The sequence below is a fragment of the Symphalangus syndactylus genome, chromosome 18 (assembly GCF_028878055.3).
Source record: "Symphalangus syndactylus isolate Jambi chromosome 18, NHGRI_mSymSyn1-v2.1_pri, whole genome shotgun sequence".
In the NCBI taxonomy this organism is placed as follows: domain Eukaryota; kingdom Metazoa; phylum Chordata; class Mammalia; order Primates; family Hylobatidae; genus Symphalangus; species Symphalangus syndactylus.
The window spans coordinates 67,171,908-67,180,549 of record NC_072440.2 but is presented as its reverse complement, the minus strand read 5'-3'; the positions used below and the strand labels follow the sequence as shown (position 1 = coordinate 67,180,549).

Genomic DNA, 8,642 nt, shown 5'->3' with positions numbered 1-8,642 from the left:
ATGCTCTGTCTAATACTGTTAGTGAAGTGTTGAAGTCTCCTACTATTACTGTGTGGGAGTCTAAGTCTCTTTGAAGAGCCCTAATAACTTGCTTTATGAATCTGGGTGCTGCTGTGTTGGGTCATATATATTTAAGACAGTTAGGTCTTCTTGTTGAATTGAACCCTTTACCACTATAACGTCCTTCGTCTTTTTTGACCTTTGTTGGTTTAAAGTCTGTTTTGTTTGAAATTAGGATTGCAACTCCTGCTTTTTTCTGATTTCCATTTGCTTAGTACTTTTTCCTCCATCCTTTTTTTTTTTTTTTTTTTTTTTTTGAGGCTATGGATGAGATAGGTCTCTTGAAGACAGAATACCATTGAGTTTTGTTTTTTGATCCAGAAAAATATGGAACATTTCATGAATTTGCATCATCCTTGCACAGGGGCCATGCTAATCTTCTCTGTATCATTCCAATTTTAGTATATGTGCTGCTGAAGCAAGCACACCAAGCTCATTTTTATTTTTATTTTTTTTGTAGAGACAAGGTCTTGCTATGTTGCCCAGGCTGGTCTCCAACTCCTGGCCTGCAGTGATCTCCCTACTTTGGCCTCCCAAAGTGCTGGGAGTACAGGTGTGAGCCACCTTGTCCAACCCTTTCAAGTAACTTTTTTTTTTTTTTTTTCCGGATACAGGGTTTCACTCCATTACCTATTCTGGAGTGCAGTGGCCCTGGTTCACTGCAACCTTGAATTCCTGGCCTTAAGCAATCCTCCCACCTCAGCCTCCCCAGTAGCTGGAAACACAGGCATGTGCCACCACACTCAGCTAAATTTTTAATTTTTTTGTAGAGATAAGGTCTCCCTATATTGCCCAGGCTCTCAAACTCCTGGCCTCAAGCAGTTCTTCTACCTCAGCCTCCCAAAGTGTTGCGATTATACATGTCTGGCCTATTATTGACAAACTGTTATTTTATTAATTTTAGATGTTTAACTTTTAGTATTTTATTTTTGTTAAATGGTTCTCTTTTTTCCTTCCTTCCTTCCTTCCTTCCTTCCTCCCTCCCTCCCTCCCTTCCTTCCTCCCTCCCTCCCTCCCTTCCTTCCTTCCCTCCCTCCCTCCCTCCTTTCTTTTTTTTTTCTTTTAAGACAAGGTCTTGTTCTGTTGCCCAGGCTGCAAAGATGCAATCTTGGTTCATTTCAACCTCTGCTTGCCAGTCTCAAGTGATTTCCCACCTCAATCTGCTGAGTAGCTGGGACTACAGGAACATGCTACCAAGACCAGTTGATTTTGGTATTTTTTGTAGAGATGGAGTTTTGCCATGTTGCCCAAGCTGATCCTGAACTCCTGGGCTCAAGTCATCCTCCCACCTCAACCTCCCAAAGTGCTGATATTACAGGCCTGAGCCACTGTGCCTGGCCTGCATGGTTCTTTTTCTAATTTATTTTTAAAATTTTATTCTTTTTTGTTTTTTCTTGTCTCTCTTAATTTGAATGTTTAATGAATTTATATTTTGAAAAAGTAATAAAAACTTTTTTTTTTTTTTTTGAGACGGAGTCTCACTGTCTTCCAGGCTGGAGTGCAGTTGCGCTATCTCTGCTCACGGCAAGCTCCGCCTCCCGGGTTCACGTCATTCTCCTGCCTCAGCCTCCCGAGTAGCTGGGACCACAGGCGCCCGCCAACACGCCCGGTTAATTTTTTGTCTTTTTAGTAGAGACGGGGTTTCACCGTGTTAGCTAGGATGGTCTGGATCTCCTGACCTCGTGATCCACCTGCCTCGGCCTCCCAAAGTGCTGGGATTACAGGCGTGAGCCACCGCGCCCGGCCAATAAAAACTTTTAATGCCACACAATTTTCACTGAGTACAGCTTTAGCGGCATTCCTATAGTTTTGGTATGAAGATTCATATGATTTAGATAATTGAAATTTCACTTTTTGGTTTTATTTATTTAGGAAAGTATTTCTTTTTTTTTTTTTTTGAGATGGAGTCTCACTCTGTCACCCAGGCTGGAGTGCAGTGCCGCAATCTCTGCTCACTGCAACCTCCGCTTCCCGGGTTCACGCCATTCTCCTGCCTCAGCCTCCCGAGTCGCTGGGACTACAGGCACCCATCACCACACCCGGCTAGTTTTTTGTATTTTTGGTAGAGACGGGGTTTCACTGTGTTAGGCAGGATGGTCTCGATCTCCTGACCTTATGATCTGCTCGCCTCGGCCTCCCAAAGTGCTGGGATTACGGGCATGAGCCACCACACCGGGCCATATTTAGGAAAGTATTTCTTAATTTCTGGGCTATATTTCTCTGCGATATCTTTGTTGCTTATATTTAGTTTTACTGGATTATGTTCAGAAAATGTAGTTTATGTAATCTCTGTAATATTTGGAGTATTTGAAAGATTTTGGTTTTGTTTTTTCATCTTCAATTGTCCTCTTGTGCCTTTTTTTTTTTTTTTTTTTTTTTGAGATAGAGTCTCACTCTGTTGCCCAGGCGGGAGGGTGGTGGTATGATCTTGGCTCACTGCAACCTCCGCCTCCTGGGTTTAAACGATTCTCCTGCCTCAGCCTCCCAAGTAGCTAGGACTACAGGTGCCCGCCACTGTGCTCATCTAATTTTTGGTATTTTTAGTAGAGACGGGGTCTCACCTTATTGGCCATGCTGGTCTCGAACCCTTGACTTAAGGTGATCTGTCCACCTCGGCCTCCCAAAGTGCTGGGATTACGGGCGTGAGAAATAATTGTCTAATCCAAGGTCACAACAATTTATTGTTTTCTTCTACGAGTTTTACCTCTCTTTTTTTTTTTTTTTGGATAGGGTCTCACTCTTTTGCCCAGGCTGGAGTGCCGTGGCTTGATCACAGCTCACTGCAGCCTCCACCTCCCTGGCTCAATCAATCCTCCTGCCTCAGCCCCCCAAGTAGCTGAGACTACAGGCATGCACCACCATGCCTGCCTAATTTTTGTATTTTTGGTAGAGATGGGGTCTTGTCATTTTGCCCAGGCTGGTCTTGAACTTCTGAGCTCAAGTAGTAATCTACTTTCTCTATATATAGATTTAACTATTCTAGACATTTTATATAAATGATACTTCCAGCTTGAGTGACAGAATGAGACTGTGTCTCAAATAAATAAATAAATGATATCACACAATATGTGATCTTTGTGACTGACTTCTTTCACTCAGCATAATGTTTTTGCTGGGTGCAGTGGCTCACGCTTGTAATCCCAGCACTTTGGGAGGCTGGTGGGCGGATCACTTGAGGTCAGTAGTTCAAGAACAGCCTGACCAACATGGCAAAACCCCGTCTCTACTAAAAATACAAAAAAATTAGCTGGGCGTGGTGGTGGGCACCTGTAGTCCCAGCTACTCAGGAGGCTGAGGCACCAAAATCGCCTGAACCCGGGAGGTGGAGTTTGCAGTGAGCCGAGATCGTGCCAGTGCACTCCAGCCTGGGCAATAGAGCGAGGCTCCATCTCGGGAAAAAAAAAAGTTTTCAAGGTTCATACATGTTGTATGTAGTGTTAGTATTGTGTTCCTTTCTTATGGTTGAATATTATTCCATTGTATGAGTATACCACATTTTATTTATTCATTCATCAGTTGACAGGCATTTGGGTTATTTCCACTTTTTACCTATTATGAATAATACTGCTTTCTTTTTGTTGCATTTATCTGGTATATCTTTGACCATCATCTAATTTCATTCTTTTGGCCAGGCGCAGTACCTCATTCCTGGAATCCTAGAACTTTGGGGGGCTGAGGTGGGTGAATCGCTTGAGGTCAGGAGTTTGAAACCAGCCTGGCTGGCATGGTGAAACCCTTGTCTCTACTAAAAAAAAAAACAAACAATTAGCTGGGCCTGGTGGTGGGTGCCTGTAATCCCAGCTACTGGGAAGGCTGAGGCAGGAGAGTCGCTTGAACCTGGGAGACAGAGGTTGCAGTGAACTGAAATCGCGCCATTGCACTCCAACCTGGGCGACAGAGTGAGACTGCGTCTCAAATTAATAATAATAGTTTCATTCTTTTGTTTTATCCTTTCTTTGTCACATTGTTTAGGTGTTTTTTTGTTTTTTTTCAAATCCAGCTAGAGGCTGAGCACAGTGGCTCATGCCTGTAATCCCAGCACTTTGGGAGGCGGAAGCAGGAGGATTGCTTGAGCTCAGGAGTTTGAAACCAGCCTGAGCAACAGGGATACCCTGTCTCTTCTTTTTAAAAAGATTTTAAAAATAAAATCCAGCTAGATTTTTTACAAGTCCAATTTGACAATCTCTGGTTTTGGAAGGGGAATTAGTCTGTTTATTGTGTGATAACAGGTATATTGGATATTATTTCTTTCATTCTATTTTATGCTTACTATTTTATTCTACTGTATTATTTCCTCTTTCTCTTTTGCTTACTTTTGGTACCTTAATCAAATTCTTCATCCCCCTTTTATTTTATTTATTTATTTTTTTGAGACAAAGTCTCACTGTGTTGCCAAGGCTGGAGTGCAGTGGCACGATCTCGGCTCACTGCAACCTCTGCCTCCCAGGTCAAGCAAGTCTCCTGCCTCAGCCTCCTGGGTAGCTGGGAGTATAGGTGCATGCCGGCATGCCCAGATACTTTTTGTATTTTTAGTAGAGACAGGTTTCACCATGTTGATCAGGCTGGTCTTGAACTCCTGACCTCAAGTGATCCTCCTGCCTCGGCCTCCCAAAGTGCTGGGATTACAGGCGTGAGCCACTGTGCCTGGCCTATCCCTCTATTATTTTAGAAGCTCTGCTATGTTTTATCAATTCCAACATAGCTACCTTCCCATTGCTAACATCATGATCAAATCTATATTTATCTGTTGACATATCACAAATAAAGACTAAACAGTTAGATCACAATTATTTTTCCATTCCCCCTACTCCCAACACCTCCATTTTGCTAAAGTAGATTAATATTTCTATGCTAGGGTTTTAATTGGGTTTCTCTTTAGTCCAGTTCTTCTGTTTCTTCTCTTAAGATACTTAGAACAATAATTCTGGGGTTTTGGACATTGTTGTAACTTTTTGTTAATACAAGTTTATTATATCCTTTAGCAGAGTAGTATTTTATTTTTACCCCAAAACGACTGCCCATGCCAAACACATTCATGATCTTGAATGAGCAGAATGTGTTCTGATATTTAAGAATAATTTTCTGGGCTGGGCGCGGTGGCTCACGCCTGTAATCCCAGCACTTTGGGAGGCCAAGGAGGGTGGATCACGAGGTCAGGAGATCGAGACCATCCTGGCCAACATTGTGAAACCCCGTCTCTACTAAAAATACAAAAAAATTAGCCAAGAATGGTGGCGGGCGATTGTAGTCCCAGCTACTTGGGAGGCTGAGGCAGGAGAATCACATGAACTCAGAAGGCAGCGGTTGCATTGAGCCGAGATCGCGCCACTGCATTTCAGCCTAGTTCAAGTGACACAGCAAGACTCCGTCTCGAAAAAAGAAAAAAGGAATAATTTTATGGGCCAAGTTCAGTCTCTCACATCTGTAATCTCAATGCTTTGGGAACCCAAGGCAGGAGAATCACTTGAAGCCAGGAGTTCCACACCAGCCTGGGCAATAATGTGAGACCGTCTATCACTGCAAAAAATTAAAAAATTAGCTGGGTGTGGTAGCACAAGTCTGTAGTCCTAGCTATTCGGGAGGCTGAGGCAGAAGGATGGCTTGAGCCTAGAAGCTGGACGTTGCAGTGAGCTACCATTGCAGCCATTGCACTCCAGAGGACAGAGTGAGATCCTGTTGAGAGGTGAAGCCAGCTGGACTTCCTCGGTTGAGTGGGGACTTGGAGAACTTTTCTTTCTTACTAGAGGATTGTAAAATGCACCAATCAGCACTCTGTAGTTAGGATTGTAAAACACACTAATCAGGCTTCTGTGGCTAGCTAGAGTTTTGTAAAATGTGCCAATCAGTGCTCTGTAAAAATGCACCAATCAGCGCTCTGTGGCTAGCTAGAGGTTTGTAAAATGGACCAATCAGCGCTCCGTGAAATGGACCAATCAGCACTCTGTAAAATGGACCAATCAGCAGGATGTGGGCGGGGACAAATAAGGGAATAAAAGCTGGCCACCTCCCCCTTCCCCCCGTCCCCACCCAACAGCCAGCAGTGGCAACTTGCTTGGGTACCCTCCCATGATGTGGAAGCTTTGTTCTTCTGCTCTTTGCAATGAATCTTGCTGCTGCTCACTCCTTGGGTCCGTGCCACCTTTAAGAGCTGTAACATTGACGGCGAAGGTCTGCAGCTTCATTCTTGAAGTCAGTGAGACCAAGAACCCACCAGGAGGAACCAACTCTGGACACACTGTCTCAAAAAAAATTCCATTTCAGGGTTCCTTGTTATATACACTCTCTCTCTAGCCCAGTGGCTCCTTGTCGTCTTGTGGAGACTGCAGATGTGTGCTGTGTTTCCCCTTGTCTGGGCTTTGCTCATCTGCCTGGAATGTTTTCTTTCCTCCATGCCTATCTCCATCTTTCCAGGCCCATCTTTTCCCAGTCTTTTTCTGACCTAAACCAGATGTGAGCACTTTTTCCTTTGAATCTCACAAGGCACCCTGTAACTATTTCTTCTGACACCTACCTCATTGTGCCTTGTATTACTGACATTTGGGCATTCCCATACCTTCACGCCTCTTTTGTCTTCTAGGGAAAAAAAAAAGTTTCTTTGTATTCCCAGTGTCTGTCACCATCCCTGGCATATAATACAAACTGAACTGAAATGACTAGACACGGATCAAGGGATCACCAACTTGGATGACGAAAGAAGCAGACGTTGATTTAAGGAATACTTTTTTTTTTTTTTTTTTTTTGAGACGGAGCCTTGCTCTGTCGCCCAGGCTGGAGTGCAGTCGCGCAATCTCGGCTCACTGCAAGGTCCACCTCCCGGATTCACGCCATTCTCCTGCCTCAGCCTCTCCGAGTAGCTGGGACTACAGGCGCCCGCCACCACGCCTGGCTAATTTTTTTGTATTTTTAGTAGAGACGGGGTTTCACCGTGGTCTTGATCTCCTGACCTCGTGATCCGCCTGCCTTGGCCTCCCAAAGTGCTGGGATTACAAGCGTGAGCCACCGCGCCCGGCCAGGAATACTTTCATACGCTTTTATTTTTTCCATTTACGAGACACATTTGTAGGGAAGAACTGTCTTCATCATGCCCTGGATGTGCTCATTCCTGAGATTCCCCTTTCTTATTTTATTTTTTCATAGAGATGGAGTCTTGCCGTGTTGCCCAGGCTGGTCTCAAACTCCTAGGCTCAAGCGATCCTCCTGCCTTGGCCTCCCGAAGTGCTGGGATTACAGGTGTGAGCCACCATACCCATCTGAGATTCCCCATTCTAAAAGGAAAACATCTATCACTCAGTAATGACGTTAATCACTATCCTTCATCCAGGGCTTCCCATTCTCTACTGCTACAATATACTTGGAATTTTGATCCGTTTAGAAGGTAGGCTTAAAAAAATGGTAATGGCTGAATGTGGTGGCTCATGCCTGTAATCCCAGCACTTTGAGAGGCCATGGTGGGTGGATCACTTGAGTTTAGGAGTTCAAGACCAGCCTGGGTAACACGGTGAGACTCTATCTCTACTAAAAATACAAAAAAAAAAAAAAAAAAAAAAAAGAAGGCGGGCATGGCAGTGCAAGCCTGTGGTCCCAGCTACTTGGGAGGCTGAGGTGGGAGGATGGCCTGAGCCTTGGAGGTGGAGGTTGCAGTGAGCCTAGATTGCATCACTGCACTCCAGTCTGGGTGACACAGTGAGACCCTGTCTCATAATAAATAAATAAATAAATAAATAAATAACAAACATGGATTTTTCATGTATCATTATCCTGTTACTTCTTCCATCAACCCGACTCAATTATTAAGGTGTCTATAATAACATATACAGGCTACTTAGAAAAAAAAATTAAATACTTTTTCTTTCTTTTTATTTTATTTTATTCTAAAATTTTTGTTGATATTTACTAGTTGTACATATTTTGGAGCTACATAGGATATTTTGATACATGTATACAATGTGTCATAAAATCAGAGTAACTGGGATATACATCACTTCAAACATCTTTTCTGCTTCTTGAAAAAAAACAATTTCTCTCTTACAATTTCCATTTTTTAAATATCTTTCAAGAGGTTGTTGTAGCTGCACATCTGCTGGTGCTGGAGATAGATATAGTATTACTCCTTCCTCATGGGATCATGTCTTTTTTGTTTTGTTTTTTTCTTTTTTGTTTGTTTTGTTTTTTTTTGAGACAGGGTCTCACTCTGTCACCCAGGCTGAAGTGCGGTGGCATGATCACAGCTCACTGCAGCCTCGTTTTCTTGGGCCTACCTCAGCCTCCCCTGTAGCTGAGATTACACCACCACACTGATTTTTTGTAGAGATGGGGTTTCGTCATGTTGCCCACTGTACCCAGCTAATTTTTTTTATTTTCGTAGAGATGAGGTATTGCTGTGTTACCCAGGCTGGTCCCAAACTCCTGGGCTTAAGCAATCCTTCTGCCTTGGCCTCCCAAAGTGCTGGGAGTGAGCCAGGCGTGAGCCACCGAACCTGGCCAGGGATCATGGTTTAATGGGAGTCAAGAGAAGTAAAACAGTTCCAGAGAAAGCCTATATATTTGACCACATATAATTGTTCTGCAATGGTGGGAGTGTC

General features: G+C 43.6%; 1 non-coding gene across 1 annotated transcript; it reads right to left on the bottom strand.

Annotated features, from left to right (window-relative positions):
* Positions 1-381: 381 nt before the first annotated feature.
* Positions 382-486, bottom strand: LOC129468770 (U6 spliceosomal RNA). The gene has a single exon (XR_008652830.1). It is a non-coding gene; the product is annotated as a U6 spliceosomal RNA (small nuclear RNA).
* Between the last annotated feature and the right edge of the window lie 8,156 nt (positions 487-8,642).